The sequence below is a fragment of the Saccopteryx bilineata genome, chromosome 5, assembly GCF_036850765.1.
Source record: "Saccopteryx bilineata isolate mSacBil1 chromosome 5, mSacBil1_pri_phased_curated, whole genome shotgun sequence".
In the NCBI taxonomy this organism is placed as follows: domain Eukaryota; kingdom Metazoa; phylum Chordata; class Mammalia; order Chiroptera; family Emballonuridae; genus Saccopteryx; species Saccopteryx bilineata.
The window spans coordinates 139,457,991-139,481,930 of record NC_089494.1 but is presented as its reverse complement, the minus strand read 5'-3'; the positions used below and the strand labels follow the sequence as shown (position 1 = coordinate 139,481,930).

Here is a 23,940-nt window from a genome sequence, read left to right as displayed (position 1 = left end):
ACCCCTGTGGGGGAGAGGAAATGGGGAAGGAAAAGGGTGGGGCTTGCTCGTGGGAGAAACAGCATGATGGGTCCTTTGTCCTGTGGTCTTTTAAGGGTGGAGATCTTAGGGGAGGTCCCAGGGAGGATGTTAATACAATATCCGTCAGCTCTCCAGGTGTGTCCTTTTAGGGTTGTGGTTTCCACTGATTGGCCAATGCCAGGGCAGGGGGTCATTAGGACCTTGCATTTGGTCCTGAGTCAGCTGTGGCATCTCTTGTCTACTTTTGCTGATTTTCTGGGCCTGGAGCTGAAGCACACTGAAGCCTGATGTTATCTCTAGGGGGTTAATGCTTACAGGCTGTTCTCTGGCCTCTCTGTTCACTCTCCTGCGAGGGGCTCTAACCCGCATGACTAGCAACACGCCAGGGGAGGAAAGGTCAGAACCACATGATCAGAGATATGCAATCAGGGGGTCTAAAGTGTGTGACCAGCAATATGCTAGTGGAGGAAAGGTTACCCTGGGGACAAGATCCTTGTCTTCTCAGTTTTGTGCTGTTGCTAGACACCTCAGCTTTCCTATAGTACTTGCTCTGTTTGTGTCTATCTAACTGCCTACCATGGAGTGACAGGATCGAAATTCACATCCATCTTTGCAATTACTGTGCAATCACTATTTATAAGTACTGTTTAAATGCAAGAACATGTAGTACCATGAAGATTACTGACGTGAACTTCAGCCAAAGCAAGCACGAGAGACTCTGAACTGTGATAAACTTACTCTCTAAAAGGACACGAGTTAACTGAGTTTGCAATACAGTGGCCGTATAGAATACAATGAGTATTAAAGGATAAGTTATAAAAATATCATTTGACACACATTGTTATTTTTTAATAAAAAAAAACTTACTGAATTTAGAGAGAGCAAATGGGAAGAACATAAATCTGTTCCAGTAGGTGCCTTGACTGGGGATCAAACCTGCTTCTGGATGGAGCTCTAACCAACCAAGTTATACAGACACACGTATTATTAATATCAGCAATACATTTAAGCAATTGCTTAAAACTTAGACCAATAAAGAGTTTTATTTGGGGGAAAGGGTATTTTGCCAATGGCATTTTGAAAACAAAAGCAAACTGATTTTGGTCACATTTCTCACTGTTTTCATATTCTCTACAGATAATGTGCCACCTCATCACCTGACGCTGGCTTGAGGGCTCCCCTGTTCCTCTGCTCCTGGCGTGCCTCTGAATTTTAGCCAAGCTCCTTTCCCTCCCATCTATCTGGTGCTGAGAACCTTCTGGTTCTTGTCACTTGATTGGTGAAAGGTTTTTAGAATGCAAGCATGCTGAAGTGGCACCACTTGGCCCAGTGATAATTTTCACTTTAATCTGAATTTATCAGAGCTTATCTGAGAGTTCAGTCATTCATTCTTCCATTAGTTTTTTTTTCAACATGTATAGCCATCTCACAATATGGGCCAATGAAGCTGGCCAGGCCATCCTGACAAGGCAGTGGCGCAGTGGATAGAGTGCCCGACTGGGACGTGGAAGACTCAGGTTCGAAACCACGAAGCCAGCGGCTTGAGTGCAGGCTCATCTGGTTTGAGCAAAAGTCACCAAAGGTCACCAGCTTGAGCCCAAGGTCACTGGCTTGAGCAAGGGGTTACTCGGTCTGCTGTAGTCCCCAGCAAGGCACATATGAGAAAGCAATCAATGAACAACTAAGGTGCTGCAATAAAGAATTGATGCTTCTCATCTCCCTTCCTGTCTGTCTGTCCCGATCTGTCCCTCTCTCTGTCTCTGTCATACACACAGACAAAAAAAAGTGGCCAGCCAAGTGTCCATCAATGGATGAGTGGATTAAAAAGCAGTGGTACATATACACAATGGAATACTATGCAGCCATGAAAAAGAAGGAAATCCTACCTTTGTGACAGCATGGATGGACCTGAAGATTATTATGCTAAGTAAAATAAGGCAGGCAGAGAAAAAGAAATATCATATAATTTCACTTATATGTGGAATCTAATGAATAATGTAAACAGGAACAAAATAGAGGCAGGGCAGGGTCACAGGGAGCAGAGGGACAGCTGTCAGAGGGAAAGGGGATGAGGGGATGAAATCAGAGTAGGTGAAAGGATTAGTGAAACTATACATACATAACACATAGATACAGATAACAAGACAGGAAATCCCAGAAGGAAGAGGGGAGGGAGTTAAAGGGAGGGGGGTAAAGGCGGTGTAATCGGGGACACAGGGATGGGGGTGAGGGTGTTATATTGAGTGAGACACTTGAATCCATGTTAACACAATAAATTAAAATTTTAAAGAAAAAAAAAAAAGTGGCCAGGCTGTGTCCCAAGGGAAGCACAGCTTTGTGGGAGAGACAGACATGTGAAGCAGCAAGGGACATTCAGTGGTGGCTCACAGAGAAGGCACAGCTCTGTCAGGGGCCGGTGGAGGGAAAGCTAATGGAGGAGAAACACCCTGGCGAGGGGGGATGTGGGGGAGGTGGGAAGTCTAGGCCCTGATCAGTGTCCTAGGAGTTTGTGTTTGCAGCCAAAAGGCATTGTGAGTGCTGGTGGACATCACTGCAGAGGTGGGTGCTGCAGGAGCTCAATACTCCGAAAAGGACTTGTTTCCACTGCTAGGGGAGACAGTGAAGAGGAAAGTGTCTGACAGTGTGGGGAGAAGGACAGAGGGGTTGTGTGATTCTCTGGCAGGGCCACCTCTTCCTTCACAAACACTTCCAAGATGCCTCAGACAGTGACTCTCTTCAGAGCCGCTTCCTGAGAGGAGCTTTGATATGAAATGAGACACGAACCTCTCTCACACGAATTCCCTGTTAATGAACACACCGCTTCCTGTGCCTGTGCGTAGGTGCTGGTGAGAGTCTCCGTGAACTGCAGTCATTGAACTACTGCCAAACTGTCTCTCATGCACCTGCTTTCATAACGTGCCTAGTCCAGGTTGGACGTGGGCAGAGCAACTGGTTCTGTGACACCGTCCCCCATAAGCTGCCTCTGAAGCTGAGTTATGCGGACGGGTGCTGTCAGGGAGCTGGCAAACTCTTATAAGGTAAGGCCAGAAGCTGGGGGGAGGCGAGCTCATCGGGTTTTACGAATCCTGGAGCTATTGTGTTTGAGGGAGTGATGAAGGGAGATGTGGGGGAAAGGGGTTTAAATCCAAAGAGTCTTGAGAAGTCCTGTGTCTAGTTCTCAGGCCAGGGCTGGGCTGGATGGACTCTGTGACCAGGAGCTAGGCGAGGACGGAGGGGGCCACGCTAATTAATATCTGGAAGCAGGGCAGGAAACCTATCAAAGCAGATTCCCCACAGCTTCCAGAACGAGGGAGAGGGAGGAAGCCATCAGACTAGCTTCCAGCTGCTCATTATACTGCAAAGGGAGCCACCTGTCTGGTGAAGGTCATGGTAGCCAGTAGAAGGGGTCAACACCACTCCCTGGACGGAAGAGGTGAAGAGGACTGAATTTCCTGGGACTTCATTTTCTCTTCTGAAATACAAATTGGTCTTTTCCATCGTTAAGGTCCCCTCTTCCTGTGCTGAGAAGCTGGTCTGAAGGCCCAGCCCTGCTCTGGAGCGGAGAGCAGGCGGAGCTTGTGGGGAGGAGACTGGGTCGGCTGGCCTAGAGCTGCCTTCCTCTGTGTTCTGACGAGCTGGTGAGCACTGAGGGAACTGTTGTCATTTGTTCATGAAGGACTTATAGTCTCACATCAAGGTGATCACATATTGAGGCTTTAAAAACAGAACAATATATTGTCCTTGTTCTTGAGGGTTTGCAACTGTGAGAACAAGATATATATGAAAAAACATTCACAATTAGGAAGTGGCATCCAACCCTCCTCGGGCGGCATTAGATGGAACACCAGTGAAGTGTTCAAAGAACAGCTCCTCAGAATTCCCAGAGGGACTGATTACAGGGTGCTGGCTCACTGCTCAGGAAGCTGCCGCCAGGTAACACTGCCAGGACTCTTTAGGGAAAATAGCAGTGACGGTAGCTGGAAACTGGAATGAATGAGGCCAAGGGCATAGGAGCCATGTCTAATAACAAGGATTTAAAAAAAAAATGTTCCTCAGCCACACACCAAGCTGTCTATGCTGGACAGCGAAGAGGGCCCCTGTGCCCAGGGCATGTGAGGGAACGCCCGAGGCCATTGTGGGAGGCCTTCCAGGACTGCTGAGATGAATGGAGAGAAACTGCAAGGTTGACAGATCAGTGCCCAACCTCCTAGTCCCACACACCTAGGTGCTCACGGCACTGTCAACTTTGGCTCACTTAGGGACCCCTTGACTCACTCAATTTAGCCCAAGTTCAAGGACCTCATTATAAGAAGTACCTCCTGGTTCCAGTGGGGCCCAACAAGTCAGAACCTGAAGTTGCTCCCCTGTGTCTATGGGGACACTAAAGTTGTCTCGACTCTTCCTCCTTCTGGGTATTTGATTCTTTCTGCTCTTCTCCCATGGCCAGACATGCTCTACCTGCTTATCAGGTACATGTGGTCAAAACAGGCTACTCAGCTCCACTGTCTTGGATCTCCCAGTACAATGTCCAGGATCATGTCTCAGGATTGTGATTCAACTTCTCAAGACAAAGAATCTCTTAGTTCATCGTGGGTCCCATATCTAGTGTGGATCCCATCCCTGGTGGCCAGAAGACATTCCATCCCTTTCCCAGGGCCTGTGGAGAATGGCCAGTGTTTGGAGAAGGGAGTATAGATAGAGCCTTTTCTCCAAGAAGCCTCTACACATTCCTGTTGCCATCAGGGCAGGTCTCATCTTTTCAATTACTTACAGGCCAAGTAGTGGCCTCTCCAGGGAATCTGAGGCCAAGAACTGGCCCTACAGTTGTTTCTGCAGTCCTAGGATCTAGGACTAGGCCTGGAACATGACATATGGACCATTTTAGATATCACATAATGTTTTATAGATGGAGGCAGTGAATGAATGGTCAATTCAGGTCATCCAGCCAATGAAGAGGGCAAGAAAGTCAGCACAGAGTGTCACATGAAATTGGGCTTTATTTCTACGGTTCTGTCCCCAACCTAGCCCAGCAAAAGACCAAACTCTACTGGCTTTAGAGCAGAGTAGCATTTATTGTGTGATATTCTTTTCCTTCATGCAGATCTCCTATTGATTAACACAATATTTCCTGAGCACATAAGTTGGCAGGAACCTGCAGAATCAGAGCCCTTGGACCATCTGCCAAGCGCCCACTCTGTGCCTACTTGCTGTCACGTTGTGTGTGAGTGCTGGCTCTTCAGCCGTGCTGCCCAAGAAATGACACTTGGCTTCTGCTTGGACAGGAATCTCTCCATCTTTGCTCTTCTTTCCACATCACAGGGTAGCCTGTCCCAATCTTCAGGATGAGTCTGTACTTAATAAGGAGCTTGTCATAAAAGGAAGGAATGGACTTTTAAAGCAGAGTCCTGTCACATTTAGCCCCAGCATTGTGGATGAGAGTCTTAAACCCTAACCATTTAACAGAAACCCCCACCCAAGTTCATTCGAGTTTCCATTTACAGAAAGCTATCTCATCATTACAATGGTGTAGACGTTTGACCTCAGCCTAGCCCGATACGGTTACCGGACAGGGAACCTTGCCCTCAGGTCTGCCTAGGGCCTGCAAGGTCATGTGTGGGTTCTTGATCTTGATTTCGTGCAGGAAAAATTTCACAACACAAGTCCAGATGATTTTGAGAGTAAGTTTAGTAAAGCTAGGAACAGTTTTACTATGTTACAGTTTCTCCCCACTTAGGGAGAGCCTGAGTGGGGCTGCCTTGGCTCTCTACAAACCTATGGGGTCTACACAGGGAGGTTAGAGAGAGGGGGCCTTGGAGACAGGAGCGGGGTCACCCCTGGACGAGCTGCCGCTGCCCACTGCTCCCCTGGTTGCAGGTTTTGTGGGGTCCCTTAGAGTTTAGGAAACACACACCTGTGGGGGAAGAAGAAGGGAAGGGGGAAGTAAAAATCACGGGCAAGTTCCTAGGAGGGAAAGCACACTGTATCCTCTGTGGCAATTGAAGGGTGGAGATCTTGGAGGCCCCAGGGAGGATCTGGATAGGATATGCATCAGCTCTCCAGGTGTGTCCTTTTAGGGTCACGGGCTCCACTGATTAGTCAGCGCCAGTGTGGGGTCATTAGTCAATGCAGCTGGTCCTGAGGTCAGCATGGTATTGCATGTCTGGTTTTGCTTGCTTTTCTGGGCCTAGAGCTGAACAACTGAGGCCTAGATGTTATCTCTAGGAGTTAATGCTGAAGGGCTGTTCTTCGGCCCCCCTTTTCCTTCCCTTGCTAAGGGGATCTAACTGGCAGGACTAGCAACATGTCAGGGAGGAAAGTTTAGAGGGGCATAAACCACATGACCAACGCTATGGAATCAAGGGGTTTTAAGTGTGCACCACCAGCAATACGCTAGCGGAGGAAAGGTCACCATGGAAATGAGATCTTGTCTTCCCAGTTTTGCTCGTTGCTAGGCGCCTGGGGCTTCCTGTTGTGCTGACCCTCTGGGCCTGGCAGATAGTGCTTGTTCTGCTCCTGTCTGTTTGCCTACCACCGTCTCTTGACTTCTCTCTCTCATCCTTTCTGAGGAGTTGTTCTTTCACATAGCTTGTTTTGCTCAGGGTGAAAACTCATTGTCTTAAGCATACATATGTAGTCCATGTGGCTTTCATTGGGATTGTATTTAGGGGAAAGGGGATGACTGAGTAGTCTGAAAGTCTAAAATTCTTCTTTGTTTAAAAATCTAGTAAGTCCAAACTTATAATAAACACTGTTCTCATTCACATCCATTTTGAAATAAAGAATGCTGAGAAGTATTTACACAGAACACTCAGGTCATCCTCCTGGAGAATGTCCTGGTTCCGGGCATTGAAGGGAGATGAGGTCATGGGCAGGTGCTAAGGTTCGCACGGGGCTGCGAGGGGAAGCACCCTGTGACTCTCCAGTGTATTTGGCTTGGATTGTAGATGCATTTTAAAAATCTCCTTTTAAAAAACACAATGTTTTATATTTATAAACAATCTCAGAATTATTAGATACAAGATAGCACTTTTGTGGGATATGATGTGGATGTTTTAAAATGGTCGGAGTTCTCATAATTGTTTGCTGAAAAAATCTGCACGGACATGTGTTTTTCATTAAGACAGCTTCACATATCGTCCGTTCATAACACATCACTGATTCTGCTCCCCCTATTAGTAGCTGGAAAAAGTAATGGAAAATTAAACTGAAAATGAACTGACATTTCATTTAGTTTGGTTAATTAGCTGCTGAAACAATGTCCCCAGTTTCTAATGGGTATTCCATTTGATGGATAAGGCAGATGCAGGAGACAAGGTGACAGCTCTGAAAGCCACCTGGCTTAGGATAATGTTTACCAGAGCTGGACAGGAAAAAGCACGTTGGCGTGTTCTATCTGCCAACAAACTAGAGGCTGCCAAGCCTGAAGGCAGCTGACTGACAGGCTGTTTAAACTGAGGCTGCTTACATAATAATAGGACCATTTTGTATTCTCGACAATACCAATGTATGTAAATTTACCAGTGATGCTCTGGCTGCCCGCTAAGAGGGCTGCCCGTGAGTGCAAGGGAGCTTGCCGAAGCCAGGGGCGGGGTCTGGAGTCTGCGGGGACTGGGAGTGATGCTCAGACAGCTTTTTATTGTAAATTTTCTCTTGAGCTTTCAGTGTTATTGATTGGCATTACAATTCTCAACTTTCAGGGCCTACGTTAGTTTACAATGGTATGTTTAAAATTGAAGATCTCATTAAGTGGAATTCTGTACGTTTCTGGTTTTAAATGTCTGTCTGAAGTTGATTCAGTGTTTCCATTTTTTCCCCCTCAGATTCCAAAGTTCCTAAAGTTTGTTTATTAAATTAAAATCATTTATTTCTTCAAGATTGCTGGGAAGTATGGTAAAGGTAGTGTTACCGGAAAAAAAAGAAAAGAAAAGAAAAGACAACTGGCCCCAAATGGAGTCACTGATGCTCAGCTCCTCATCAGCAAACCAACACTTAAATATGTAACTGTTGTTAGCAAAGGAATGTCCTTGAAAGGAGTCATGCACGTTTGCGGCTTTCTGCATGCCAAGTTTATTAGAGGAGACCTCCCCAATAAGCCCATAGAGTCACACACAGGTGACACACAGAGCATGGTCACTGGCAGCAGCAGCAGGTGGGGAGGCGGCTCTTGGTCTCAAGCCAGGTGGCCACAGTGCCAGCACTTATCTGGTTGAGTGAAGTCTGGCTGGGCTCTGAGCCTGACCATGGTACAGCCAGGCTCAGTGTTGAGTGGTCGGAGCTCTGGGTTCTTAGAGCCCACCTAGGTGAAGGTCGCACTCATATTGGTGTCCAGGTGGAGTCCTTATCCAAGTGTTCACACTTGTGGTTTTGGGAGTTTTGGGCCCCTCCTAAGAGCATTACCATACACCCCGTTACCTGAGCATTGACATATGTGGAGCAGCTGTGCTAGGCTTGCTTGCAGGGTTACCAGCGGCAAGCACTTTGCTTGATTAGTGTGTGAGCATGTGGCAGAGGCAGGTGTGCACAGCCTGTATAAGGCTGTGGGTGCCTCCCCGGGGGATGATTCTCCCAGATCACTCTCCTGCCACCATGAGGTATAGTTTTCCTTGCTCCCTTGCCCTTACTGCAAATAGCAGATTTTCCTTTGTTTATCAGCTCTTTCCCTTTTGTTGTTTATTTGCTCTCCTGTCTTTGTGAGCCTCCAATAAATGGGTATGGCCCAACTCTTTCGGGCTCCACAGTTTCTCTACCATCAGCCCAAATCCAATGTGAACCTGCCTGGCCTTGGCCACCCGCATTACACCTGGTGTAGTGGGCAGGGTTCAGAGCAGATGGCTATGGAGCTGCTAATACCCTTGAAGGGTGGGGTAGAGGAATGGTCACTGTTCTCCAGCCTATGGTTCCCCATGGCTGTCGTTTTGGGGGCTGTAGGCTGGGTGTTTTTTACAGCCCTGTGAGAGCAAACCTAGAGCTCTGTGCAAGAGGAGGCCTGAGGTCAAAAGCTCCAGGATGAGCTGCGGACTGAGTGGCAACGATGGCACGAGCTGGAACAGTCACTGGAGAAAGAGCTGCAGATCTGAGAATTGCAAGTCAGACTGCAGGTTGGAACCAGTGCCAGTGTGAACTGGAGTGAGCAGTAGAGAAGGAAGCCAACCAGGTTTGAGAGTTGCATTGTGAGGTGCAGGCTGAACACCAACGGCGTCTGGAACTGGAGTCGTCTCTGGACAAAGAGTTATAGGTCGAGAGTTGCAGTTTGCCCTGGAAGCTGAATGTTGGCTGCGATGGCTGTTGGAGAAACAACTGCAGGTTCAGGAGCTCAAGAGTCAGGTTTAGGCCAAGAGCTGGCAGCCACAGGAGCTGAAGCAGGTGAGGAAGATGGAGCTGCATTCCTGCTGGCAGAGTGGCTCTGAGTTGGTGGGAGCCGGTGTTTCTGACTCCTCTTCTTCTGAGGGGGAGGTGTGGGCTTCAACTGCTATCCACAGACTGAGAGCCCAGCTGGTGGTCACCAAGAAGGTAAAATCCTAGCAGCAAAGAGTTCCTCAGGAGCAACCACAGCCTCCTCCACAGCTAGTGGAGCACTCTGTGGTCCAGCCCTACTCCCAGGCAGAGCTGATGGAGTTGGGGGCGCAATTCAGGCAGAAACCCGTGGAGCCGCTGGCAGTCTGGTTACTGAGGTTGTGGGACATAGGGGTGGATAGCATCCTGCTCTCCGGAACAGAGATGGAGAAATTGGCCGCCATTACCACACACTCCTCCTTGAGACAGCGTCTTCAAAACTGCCATGACAACCCAGGAAAACACACCCTATTAGAATGGGTGATGGCTGCCATTTGTACGGTCTGGCAGAATACTGGGGACTTGCTGGGGGCAGTGAGTTGGTGGCAGTGCTACAGTGAGTTAGTAAAGGTCCTTCAGGAACTAGGTATGAAGAAGGCTGCTTTCCACTTGGGGTTCCATGGGCCAGACGAGGAAGTGTTTATGCCTGGGATGTGGGATTTTATCCTCTGCAGTGCCCCATCAGCCCTTTTGGGGTCACTAGTGGCTATCTTGGGACCCTATGTGGGACAGCCTATCAATGAGGTTAAACTGTGAGGGCTGCTGCCTGTGCTGCCCCTCCCACCAGCAGGAGGAACAGCCTGTGAAAGTTACCCGACACAGATGTGGGTAGATTTCATTGCATCTGGGGCAGACAGGGAGAAATTGGATGGCAAGCCTAATAAGGTTCTCTTGGAGCTTTGGCAGCAGCTTAAACCAGGACAGAGATTCCGTCGGTGAGACAAACGGCCCCAGCAGCTACCAATTAAATGGTTGGTGTGCATTTGGCAAGGTTATAAGATAATATGATGGAGACTGCTGAAGGAGAGGAGGACCCCCAAGACCCACTGTTCCAGTTTGATTAGGGGGAAGGCTGAGGGATCCATCTCACAGGGATGGGCGTGGACTGGAGGTCACACGTGGAACTGGCTATCCATTGTTTCCTTTTTTTTTTTTTTTTTTTTTTTTTTTTACAGAGACAGAGTCAGCGAGAGGGGTAGCTAGGGACAGACAGATGGGAATGGAGAAAGATGAGAAGCATCAATCATTAGTTTTTCGTTGCAACACCTTAGTTGTTCATTGATTGCTTTCTCATATGTGCCTTGACCGCGGGTCTTCAGCAGACCGAGTAACCCCTTGCTTGAGCCAGCAACCTTGGGTCCAAGCTTTGCTCAAACCAGATGAGCCTGTGCTTAAGCTGGCGACCTCGGGGTCTCGAACCTGGGTCCTCTGCATCCCAGTCCACTCTATTCACTGCGCCACCGCCTGGTCAGGCTGTCCCCTCCTAATGTACAATGGGTATTGGCCTTGGTGGATACAGGTGCAGAATGTTCCCTTCCTTATGGGAACCCAGAACAGTTTGCTAGGACCCCAGTGGCCATTGATGGTTATGGTGCCCAAACTGTTCAAGTAAAGCCAGTAACTATTCCATTGGGGGTAGAAAGACTGCCTCCTAAGCCACATAAGGTATTTGTATCACCTATTCCTGATTATATTTTGGGGTAGATGTCTTACAAGGACTGTGGTTGGAAACTACAGCCGGAGAGTTCCACCTGTGAGTCTGGGTTGTGAAGGCAGTGTTGTGGGGACACATAGCATATTCCCCCTTGCAATTACCCGTTCCCCAGCGTGTGACTAGCATGAAGCAGTACCGCCTGGCAGGCGGCTATGAAGAAATCACTGGGACAGTCCTCAAACTAGAAAAGGTGGGATCATCTGGCCACCCCACAGCCTTTACAATTCCCCTGTGTGGCCTGTGTATGAACCAGACAACACCTGAAAAATGACAGTGGATTACAGGGAATTTAATAAAGTTGCTCTCCCTTTGCATGCTGCTGTATCCTCAATAGCTAACCTGATGAATCGGTTAAGCCATGAGTTGGGGACATACCACTTTGTGGCAGATTTGGTGTAATGACAGTGGCTGAGGCCAGGCAGGTTCACATTAGATTTGGGCAGAAGGTAGAGAAACTGTGGAGCTGGAAAGGGTTGGGCTATTCCATTTAATAAAGTCTCACAATGGGGACAAACACACAGACAGGGGAAACTGCCTCTCAGACAAACAAACAGCAAAGTGGCCCCTCACAGTGGTGGGCAGGCCATCCATACATCCACAATCCCCCATCTTTCTCAAGCGCAAGCACCCATAGCCTTATATAAACCATACATATGTGGTGCAGCCATGCACTCATGTACCAATCAGGCAAAGGCTTGCAGCTGGTAACCCTGTGAATGTTGTGCCAAAGGCTACAGAATTAATATTAATATTTTAGGAAGCTTAAAGAACATTTTGTTAATTTGGACTAGGCCTACAGAGGGATTTTGTAGATGATCTCTGTACTTGTGATTAGCATAAAACCAAGACGGCTGAAGGCATTGTGTTGTAAATGCAGAAGAGGAAGGAGACTTGGATGCTCTGACCTTCCCCCATACCTGTGGGGAAATGGGTGAATAGCTAGCCAGGTGTAGGGAGAGAAAAAAATTAAATTAAACCTTTTCTTGTACTAATGGACCATTTATAGGCATTTGTCCCCATGGAGACTACTTCTCCCCCCCCTGAAGGCATATGGTTGATGCGTGTATCTCTAGATAAAGGAATAGCAAATGAATACTAGAAATTATAGGAATGTCTTTTAGTATGTAAAGTGACATTTTTACCATTGTGTTGCCTTGTAAGTTTTTTTTTTTTTTAACTGTAATACATTTTATAGGAATCTTTATGTTCTGGAATTTCTATCCATCTCATACTTCATGATTTCTTATTTTTTTATTGATTTAAATTTATTGTTTACATAGATTCAAGTGTCCCACCGAATACATCCTCCCGCACCCCCGAATTCCCCTCAACATCCTTCTTGCCCCCTTCCCCAAAACCCTCCCCGCTTTCCTCCAGGATTTGCTCTTCTGCTCTCTATAATGCTGTTATGTATATATAATTTCACCAAGCTCTTTCCCTTCTCTGATCTCATCCTCTCATCCCCTTTCCCTCTGTCCTCTTGCCCACTGGTCCCTTTGATCCCTCCTCTGTCTCTATTCTGTTCCTCAGTTCACATTGTTCATTGGATTCCTCATATGAGTGAAGTCATGTTATTTTTATTTCTTGCCTGGCTTATGTCACTTAACATAATAGTTTCCAGGTCCATCCCTGTTGTTGCAAAAGGTATTTTCTTCTTTTTCATGGCCCCATAGTACTCCATGTGTATATGTAGTACAGCTTTTTAATCCACTCGTCCACTGAAGGACACCTGGGCTGTATCCAGATCTTCATTATTGTAAACAATGCTGCCATAAACATGGGGATGCATTTCTTCTTTTGAACCAGTGATTTGGTGTCCTTGGGATATATTCCTATAATAAAAGTGGGTTGGCAGGGTCAAAAGGCAGTTCCATTTTTAATTTTTTGAGGAATCTCCATACCATTTTCCACAGTGGTTGCACCAGTCTGCATTCCCACCAGCAGTGCAGGAGGATTCCCTTTACTCCACATCCTCACCAGCACTTATTGTTTTGTTAATGTGTCATTCTGACTGGTGTGATGTGATATCTCATTGTGGTTTTAATTTGTATTTCTCTAATGATTAGTGATGTTGAACATTTTTTCTTTTGCCTATTGGCCATCTGAATGTCCTCTTTGAAGTGTCTATTCATTTCTTTTGCCCATTTTTGATTTGATTATGTTCCTTGATTTCTCTTATCAATGTTTTATAATTTTCTGAGTACAAGTCTTTAACCTCCTTGGATAAATTTACAGCTAGGTACTTTCTTTGTTGTTGTTGCAGTAGTGAAGGGGATTGTTTTCTTAATTTCTCTTTCAGACAGTTCATTGTTGGTGTATAAAAATGTCACTGGTTTTTGAATATTAATTTTATATCCTGCCACCTTGCTGAATTCATTTATTAGGTCCACTAGTTATTTTACTGAGGCTTTAGGGTTTTCTATGTACAATATCATATCATCAGCAAATAATGATAGTTTTACTTCTTTTTCAATTTGGATGCATTTCTAAAATCTTAAATCTACATTCCTCTTTACCCTTGTTCTGTTTACAACAGGACCGTTAACACTTCTTACATCATTGGTTTGGTTGTAATAAATTCCTTGAGGGTTTTTTTTTTTTGTATGGGAAGCTTTTTATTTCTCCTTCTATTTTAAAAGATAGCCTTGATGGATAAAGAAGTCTTGGTTGTAGGAAACTGTTCTGCATTAATTTGAATATCTCTTGCCATTCCCTTCTTGCCTCAAGTGTTTTTGTTGAGAAGTCGGATGTCATCCTTTTGGGGTCTCCTTTGTAGGTGATTGACTGCTTTTCTCTTGCAGCTTTTAGTATTCTTTCTTTATTTCTTAGCTTTGGTTTTTTAATTATGATGTGTCTTCGTTTAGGTTTATTCGGGTTCCTTTTTAATAGGATTCTCTGTGCTTCTTGAACTTGTGTGACTTTTTCCTGCATCAATTCGGGGACATTTTCAGCTATGATTTCTTCAATCAGGTTCTCTATCCCTTGTTCTTTCTCTTCTCCTTCAGGAACCCCTATGATGCAGATGTTGTTTCTCTTCCGATTGTAACAGAACTCTCTTCGAGTTTTCTCAGACATTTTGATCCTCTTTTTCTTTTGCTGTTCTGCTTCCGTGCTTTTGCTTATCTTGTCCTCTAAATTGCTGATTCGATCCTCTTTTTCATCCCGCCTGCTTTTCATTCCTTGTAGTGTAGTCTTCATTTCTGCCATTGTGTTTATCATTTCTGTCTGATCCTTTTTTATGATTTCAATGTCCTTTTTGATGCCAGATATCTCATTGTTTAGGTACTCGTGTTGTCTATCTATGGTTCCTCTAAGATCCTTGAGCATCCTCACAATCATTATTCTAAACTCTGCATCCGGCATTTTTGCTATTTCCATTTCATTCAATTCTTTTTCTGGGGATTCCTCTAGTTGATTCATTTGAATTGCACTTCCCTGTCTTCCCATTCTGTCTCAATGTAGACTGCTCCTTCAAATATGTTGTTTGTGTAGTTGAGTATAGGGTTGGTGTTGTCTGACTCCAGCTTTCAGTTGTGTAATTTCTAAATCTTCCTGGGATGGCTTCAGCTGTTTGTAATCCGCTGTAGGCTACTTGTCTGTGACAACGTTTTCTTTGCCTTAGCTGGGTCAGGTGTGAGGAGCCTTTCCTTAAGATACCACTCTAACTATGGTTGTTAGGTCTTGAGCTGATGCTCTGTATCTGGCCGCTGGATGTACCAGCCCTGGAACTCACAGGCCGGAAACTGGTGAAGACCAGTGGGAGTCACCGCTTTTGACTGGCCCTCAGCAACCTTCTTGGAGCTACAGGCGATCCAGAATCATCTTCTCCTCATCCGACACCCGATCCTCCAAGTCAGCCATCTTGGGCTGCTCTCTGCCTTGTAAGTTTTAATGTGTAGAAGCGTCTTTTTATGAATCCTATAGACAGATGTTATAAACTTGCTATTGCTAATGAATTGTGTCTCAATCCCTCCCCTTCATCCTTTCCCCAAACCTGTATAGTAGAAAACAAAAGGTATAGGCTTACACCGTGATGTCAGTTTATTTCCCTGCTGTTGGGCAGATAAAATATATTATACTCACTTTCTTAAATATGGCACTGCCCACGTGGAAGCCTATCTCCCAGGTGATGGTTGCAGTTCTTGCTTCCGATGGACATGATTATATTTATGTGTGCTGGAGGTGGGCTGTGGGTAGGCAGGATCCTTGTAGCCTGGGGCTTGGTTTTGGGACTAAGCCTTTCCCACCCTTATTGATGTGGGGTGTTGCACTCTCATGAGGAATCCCATTATGCCTCAGATAAGTGACTTTGAATCAGAGACTTCCTTGTTTGTATATTGGATTAAAGGTTTTGATTTCTGCACTATAAAGTGGGGCAGACCAGGAGCTTGCTCTCTCTCAGTTCCTGAGATTAGCATTAGAGAGGAGAGCAGAAAAAGGAGAGCAGATAAAGGCCAAGTGGAGGGGAGGAGAAGCAGCTAAGATGGCAGAATGCTAAAGGAGAATCCAGTTTGTGCAGTCTGTGCAGAGAGAAGGAGATGGAAAACTGGTGAATAAGGCTAGTGAGCTAGAAACCTTTGATTCTAGGAAACTCGGAAAAGTCAGTAGCTTTGTGAGCACTGAATGAGTGGGTTTTGGAGCCCAGTGTGTGTTTTTACTTGCCCGCCTGGTGCAAGCTAGGATTAAAGCTGATGGCCTACCAGTTCTTGTCTCCATTGTTTCATTACAGTCTGTCCGAATCCAATGTGAATCTGCACAGGCCAGGCTGCTGTGATGGTGGCCGCACTTACTGACCTTACATCTGCCAGTAAGTGTGGTATAATTAACGGTATATAACCAACCCCTAGAATATTAATAACACACACAATTTGGGACTTAGGAACTGCCCCATGTAAGATCTATGCGGCCAGCATATTTAATAAATTTCCTCCTTTAATAAAACTTCAAAAACTTAATTGGACTACGTACCTCTACGAAAACCCACAGAATTGTGGATTTAGGTACTTTACAACACGAGCAAGCCTAACACAGCTGCCCCACATTTGGCTAACGCCTTTTCCCCTATTGATACAGCTGCAGAGAGTCAAGTCCAATTTGCCTTCACTTGGGAAGGGCGGCAATGGACCTTTACAGTGTTACCCCAGGGCTATCTGCATAGCCCCACCTTGTGCCATGGGCTAGTGGCTGCTGACCTGGATAAATGGAAACAGCCAGAGGCAGTTCATATGTATCATTATATTGATGACATTATGCTAACCAGTGATTCTCTTCCAGAACTGGAGCAAGCAGTCCCTACCCTGCTATCCCACATGAAAGCGTGTGGCTGGGTGGTCAATGAGGGCAAATTACAAGGACCTGGGTTATCTGCTAAATTCCTGGGGGTTATCTGGTCGGGTAAGACAAAAGCTATCCCTGATGCAGTTATAGATAAGATCTAAGCATACCCCGTGCCCACCCTGGTAAAGTAGTTACAGGGATTCCTAGGTCTGTTGGGGTGTTGGCGAGCATCCATACCCCATTTAGCTCAGTTACTGTGCCCCTTATATCACCTTATTCAGAAGGGGGTTTGCCGGGATTGGACTGAGCAAGCACAAGGTGCATTTGCAGCAGCAGTTAAGAGAGCTGTCAAGGTGGCATAGGCCTTGAATGTGTTTGATCTTGCCAGACCCTGTGAGCTGGATGACCTTGTAACCTCTGAAGGGTTTGGATGGGGCTCGTGGAAACGAACAGAGTGCCTACGGCAACCTATTGGGGTTTGGTCCCAATTGTGGAAAGGTGCTTGTAAAGCCAGTAGCCACGGCCACCATCACAGCTGCCTGGCCTGTGCAGGTTCGCATTAGATTCAGACAGATGGTAATGAAACCTCGGAGCCAAGAACTGGTGGGCCATTACCATTAATCCTAGCTTGCACCCAGCAGGCGAGTAAATACACACACTGGGCTCCAAAACCCACTCATTCGGTGCTCACAAAGCTACTGACTTATCCAAGTTTCCTAGAATCAAAGGTTTCTAGCTCACCAGACTTTTTTTTACCTCTGTTCCCCATCTCCTTCCTTCTCTCTGCACAAACTCTGCACAAACTGGCTTCTCATTCAGCACTCCACCATCTTGGCTGCTTCTCCTGGCCTCTTCCATGTGGCCTTTTTCTGTTCTCCTCTCTAATGCTTATCTCAGGAACCAGCAAACAAGCTCCCGGTCTGCCCCACTTTATAGTGTAGAAACCAAAACCTTTAATATACAAACAAGGAAGTCTCTGATACAAAGTCACTTATCTGAGGCATAATGGGATTCCTCATGAGAGTTCACCACCCCACATCAAAAAGGGTGGCAAAGTCTTAGTCCCAAAACCAAGCCCCAGGCTACAAGGATCCTGCCTGCCCACAGCCCGCCCCCAACACACATTAATATAATCACTCCCATCCCAAGCAAGACGGGCAACCAATAACATCACCTGGGCAATGGGCTTCCACATGGGCAGTGCCAACTTTAACAAAGTGAGCATAATATATTTTATCTGCCCAACAGTGCTGAAGTCCATTACTCATTAGTGGAGAAACAATTGGCAGCTGTGTATGCTGCCCTCCTAGCCACTGAGAGTATTAGGACCACAACACCAGTTACGGTCAAGACCACATACCCTTTTGCAGGATGGGTGAGATATTGGGCAACCAAACCTCCACCCTGGCCAAGTGGGGTGCATGCTTGCAACAATGCTGTGCTCTTAGCACCAGCCCATTGAGAGCAAAACTGCAAAGTCTTGGCTCCAGTCACCTATGTGACCTTAGAGTCAGGTGCAGCTGGGGTTCAGAGACAGAACCTGAAGTCAGTCCCTACCAGGGGGGGCGGGTGCCCATCCCTGAGGATGCCCGGTATACTGATGGTTCCAGCAGGGGCCAATCAGCCAAGTGGATGGCTATAGCCTTCCATCTGGTCACTGAGACTATTTGGATGGACACAGGTACAGGCCAAAGCAGCCAATGGGTGGAATTAAGAGCCATATGGCTCGTTGCTCTTAATGAACCTTCACCTCTGGTGATCTGTACTGACAGCTGGGCTGTCTATCGTGGACTAACTCTTCGGATTGCTACTTGGCACATTAACCAGTGGATGGTAATGCACCATCCACTATGGGGTCAGGCCATGTGGCAGGACTTATGGGAAATAGGATACCAGAAGCAGGTGACAGTATACCATGTCACAGGGCATGTACCTCTAGCCCATCCTGGGAATGATGAGGCAGACACCTTGGTGAGGGTGCGATGGTTGGAGACTGCGCCTGCAGGTGACGTGGCACAGTGGCTCCACTGGTGTCTGGTCCATGTGCAAAAAACAAAACAAAACAAAAAAACTATGTGGGCTACGGTTAAGGCATGGAACTTGCCTGTATCCTATGTAGAGGTACTTGCAGCCTGTGAGCAATGTGCAGTGTGTTCCAAGCAGCACCCTCGGAGACCATTGGCATCACCTGGACAGATCCAGAGAGATCGTGTTCCACTGACAAGGTGGCAAATAGACATCATCAGACCCTTAAACCAAAGTCAGAAGGGTACTAGTATGCAGTCACATGTGGAGATACTGCCACTGGTCTGCTTGCTGCTTACCCTGCTCGTAACCCAGACCAAAGGGCAGTCATACAGGCTCTGGACCACCTGAGCGCTGTGTACGGGTGGCCACTGGTCCTTGAAAGTGACAATGGCACCCACTTCATGGGTTCTATGGTGAGACAGTGGGCTTAAGACCTAGGCATGGACTGGAAGTACCATGTCCCCCACTACCCACAGGCTGCTGGTATTACTGAGCGGTATAATGGACTCTTAAAGCAAGGACTGTGACAGGAGGGGGGCACTGGCTCCCTTATGAATGGACACGCTGCTTGTGGACAGGATTTGGAACGAAAGACCTTGACAGAGGGTGTCCAGCTCTAGTGGAGGCCCTTTTGCACTGGGCAGCTGCTCCCGTCCAGTTGCAGATACGCACCAAGGACATTTTGCTCAAGCCGGGCTTTGGACAGCAGGGCAACGTGCCTTTGCCTTCCCCAACAGCCCTCCTTAAAGGCCAATGGCTTCAATGGACACAGTCCTGGACTGTACAGGCCCCCCATCTGAGATAGGTGGCCTTGTTGGCACCTTGGGGTAGGGGACTAGAGGTGGACCTCCAGTTAACTCCCTGGGTGACCAGCTCCTGGTCGCCTAAGGTAGAAGTGTATTATCCCTTGATGCTCAGGGAGCAGCGTTATGAAGAGCACCTTTGTAACTTCTCTATGGCCCATAATGACTTCTCCCATCTTGCTGCACATTGAACCAGCAGACCCTGGTGTGCAGGCCAGTAAGGTTTGCTATGCCTGCCCGGGGCGGCCTCTGGTACCTGCTGCTCTGCTGTCTGCAGACAGAACTTGGGCCTGTATTCTGGCAGACGGGAAAGATTTGCCTCTCTTGGTGCCGCTGACACTCTATCATTTCACCCACAGCTGTGTTAGTAATTCTGTTGCTGTAGTCTGTACTCTTGTTTCTGTAATGTACCTCACTCCTCGCACAGGGACCATCACAGAAGAAACCTGTCGCATAGATTGTGAGGTGAGAAACACTAGGGGGTGGAATGTGGGGCAGTTGTGTTAGGCTTGCTCGTGGGTTTACCGGCTACAAGTACTCTGCTTGATTAGTGCGTGAGCACATGGCAGAGGCACATGGTGTATATATAAGGCTGTGGGGTGCTTCCCCTGGGCAGAAATTTTCCCAGATCGCTCTCCCACAACCACCATGAGGTGTGGTTCTCTTTGCTCCCTTGCCCTTACTGCAAATAGCAGATTTTCCTTTGTTTATCAGCTCTTTCCCTTTTGTTGTATTTTTGCTCGCCTGTCTTTGAGAGCCTCCAACAAACGGGTATGGCCTGATACTTTTCGGCTCCACAGTTTCTCTACCGTCTGCCTGAATCCAATGTGAACTTGCCTGGCCTCAGCCAACGGCATTACAACATAGCACCTGACAGGACTGTCATGCTGACAGTGACTCCATACTAAATTGTCAAAGATGTCCAGAAAGTCCGCTCAGCTCTTGCTCTGTACAGTCACCTAATTATAATTTCAGCTCTCCCAGAAATGTGACTTTTACCTGGTCAATCTGGAATTTCCTGGTCAGGATTAGTGAGGTAATCTGTCTGGCACCTTGTTCACCCCCTAAAGGAAGATGAGAGAGTCTACTCTGTCCTTGTCCCTGTTCCATCTGCCTTCCACTGTATAGCTCCTTTGTGTTTGCCAGAGGGGTGCTGCCCTATTTAAGTGTTGGTGAATAAAGCCAATTAGGTCTTTAAGTTTGCTCAGTTAAATTTTTTAAAAAATTAATCAACTGATTTAGAGAGAAATTAATGGAGACAGACAGACAGAAACATTGATCTGTTCTGTATGTGCCATGACTGCGGATTGAACCAGCAACCATTGTGTATCTGGACGATGTTCTAACCAACCTAGCTGTCTGGTCAGGGCTCCGTTGACTTTTTATTAACTGTAGATATTGTTGTTCCCATTTTGTAGAGGGGAACAGAGAAGAGAGAAGTCATGACCTCCACCTAGTTGGTATTGGGAGCAACAAGTAGAATCTGCTTTTCTGATTTCTAATTAAGTACTGTTTATATCCCCCTACTTGGTGATACCTGATAAATGCCTAACTAACAGGTGAATGTGGGGCAAATGAAAGGCGTAATGCTGAGGACTGAGGCCAGGCAGCTTCACTTTGGATTCGGGCAGGTGGTAGAAAAACTGCAGAGTAGGAAAGGGTTGGGCCATTCCGTTTAATCAAGTTTCATAGCGGGGACAAGCACACAGGCAGGGAAATCACCTCTCAGGCACACACACAGCACAGTGGCAGGCAGGCTGGCAATTGGCGCATCCTCAGTCCCGCTGAGCGCAGTCGCAAATAACCCTGCATAGGTCATACACACACGTGGCAGTGCCAACCAGGTAAAAGGCATGCAGCCGGTAACCAGTGAGCAAGCCTAACACAGCTGCCCCACAGATGGAGTCCTGGCTGGCGCTGGAGGAAGGCTGTGGACACCGATGTCAGCGTGGTCAGGGAAGGAGCTTGGTTCAGGAGCCACACCTCACAGGGCTGTCTGTGATCTTCCCAGTGCTTTCTTTTCCTCTGTCACCACCCAGCAGTATTTGCTAAGTTCCTGATGAGAGGGTGATCCTTTCAGCCTGTTGCTGCCCTTTGAGTACAACAGAATTTCTGTTAGAGGTGACAGTTACCTCAGAGAATAGCCAGCTCAAATTTTCTAGTTTGCAGAAATTTTAGAAGGAATTAGAAACAGAGGGTTTAAGCAAATTGCCTGGTGAGGCTGCAGTTCTTTTATCTGGTTAGTAGCAGTGCCTGGGTTTCTACACACACCTTGATTTTTCATCATTCTTTGTTTTCTAGTGACGGTTACTATTAATGCTAGTTTGGGTTGAGCACTTACTATGCTCAACCCAAACTCACCACCACAATCCTCAAAAAGGTCCACATTCTCATTTTGCAAAGGGAAGAGATACAACTCAATGAGGTTAAGTAACTTCTCCATGCTACTGGTAAGTGATAGATCAGGAAATAGGTTTACAGAGCTGGCTGGAGAGCCCATGGTCTTAGCGGTTATTCTGTCCATCACATTACACTCCTGTTCTGATGAGTGTGATGCCGTCACTATCAGAATGGCCTACATATGTCATCACACATTTGCCATCAATTTAAAGAGGGAATGTTTTGTAACAACAACAAACACTAAAGCCCAGGGTCCTCCTACAGATATTTTGATTTAACAGGTCAGGGCTGGTACCTAGGGAACGTTTTGAAAAGTTCTCCAGGTAATTCTAATGTTCAGCTAGGGTTGAGAGCTACTGTGGATGTTAGAGACAAGAGAAGCCTTATTGTAAACGACTGTTCTGGAAGCCCAGCTGGTCTTAGAGTCTCGGGGGTGCCTCTCATTGTTACCGTCCTCACTGCTCCTATCAGCCATCCTCACACAATTAAGAGCAGGTCAAGGAAAAGGTTAGCTCTTTTCTTGGGCTCCACACTCACCACAATTCTTTCTCATTTGTACTTATCTCACTGTGGGTCTTCATTTTGTGGAGAAATGCAATGATGCTCAAACTTGTCACTTTCTGCGGCCAGCCATTGAGCTTTGGAAAGTGATGTGGTATGGCCAGGCTCAATCTGGAACCCTGAGCGCCTCCAACATCTGTACCGCCTCTGGTTTGCTGGTGACTACTGGATGCAGTTATGGGAAGTCTTCTAAGGGATGCTCAGTTCTCTTTTTAGGATAACTTGGGGGAAAGTTTCCTTTCTTAGGATAATGCCGTGCTGACTTTCGGTGTAGCAATGGTTGTCCCAGTCTCTTCTATTCTCAATTTTGACCCTGACTGATAGCTTGTAAAGTCCTCAAGGCAGATCCCCTGATCCTAGAATTGTCCTCTCCATGTGTACTAGTGAACAATTAGGTGGTGTCAGTGTTGAGCAGAAAACAAGCAGAAGCCATGAGCCATTGCAAACCTAGAACCTTAGTAAAGACAGTTTTAAGACAAAACTGTGCATTGTGTAGCTTTCATTCAGCCTGGTAGGGAGAGGATTAAAAGGGAGCTAGTGGAATCCAAAAAGAAAATCAAAACTACTCATCCACATTAGGATTTTTAAAAGTTATTGTGAAAAGAAAAACCAGACAAGTGGCTATTTTCTGGTTCTTTTGTGTCACTTCCTGATTCGGAGCCTCTGATGGTTCTGCACTGCCCCATGTCCGCTAGTCCCGGAGCACAGCCGGGAACCCTAGGCCCTGCACCATCTGTCTCCTCTCCCAGTCCCAACCCACACTCCCTGTGCTTCCAGAACATATTTTGCTGTCTCATCCATCTGTGCCTTTGCTCAAGATGTTTCTTCTCTTGGTACTTTTCTCCACCTTTCTGTCCATCTTCTATGCCCCAGCTCCAGCCTTTCCTTCTCAATAAAGTATTTCCTGATACCTTCTTCCCAGCTGATCTTCCTTTTTTTATCAGCCACCCAATACCCTGTTCAGATTTCTACCTGAGTACTGACAGCACTTTCTTATGTATACTGGGTTAGGTGACTGAGCTCCTGTGTGTGCATACACAGGGACCCCAGTGCTAGGCCCCTACTTGATAAAGACACTTATGGTGTGACATTTTTCTACCTAGCTTCCTCGTCTGCATAAAGTATAGAGATAATAACAGGATTGTGGGGGAGATTAAAGAAGGTGATGTATAATAATAATGATGAAGATAATTTGTATCCCTAGCCTATGCAACAAGAATAAGAACAATAGTAATAATTCAAACATAACACTTAAAATGTTTTATTCTATGTGCTTTACATGTGTTAACTCATTTAGCCCTCTGGGTAATCTTATTAAGTAGGCATTATTATTATTGTTGTTGTTTATAGTTTAGAAAACAAGCACAGAAGCCATGGCTGGGTAGCTCAGTTGGTTAGAGTGTTGTTCCGAGACATCAAGTTTGTGGGTTCGATCCTGTTAGGGCACATACAAGAATAAACCAATGGATGCATAAACAAGTAGAATAACAAATTGACGTTTCTCTCTCTCTTCCTCTCTTTCTCTAAAGTCAATCAATTTTTTTAAATTTTTATTTATTCATTTTAGAGAGGAGAGAGAAAGGGAGAGAGAGAGACAGAGAGGGAGAGAGAGAGAGAGAGAAGGTGGGGAGGAGCTGGAAGCATCAACTCCCATATGTGCCTTGACCAGGCAAGCCCAGGGTTTCGAACCGGCGATCTCAGCATTTCCAGGTCGACGCTTTATCCACTGTGCCACCACAGGTCAGGCCTCAATTTTTTTTTTTTTAAAGAAAGAAAACAGAAGTACAGAGAGAGGAGCTAACT

General features: G+C 46.5%; 1 pseudogene; it reads right to left on the bottom strand.

Moving 5' to 3' along the window:
* Nucleotides 1–21,676, bottom strand: part of LOC136306556 (tubulin alpha chain-like) — a 30,361-nt pseudogene extending 8,685 nt beyond the window's left edge.
* Between the last annotated feature and the right edge of the window lie 2,264 nt (nucleotides 21,677–23,940).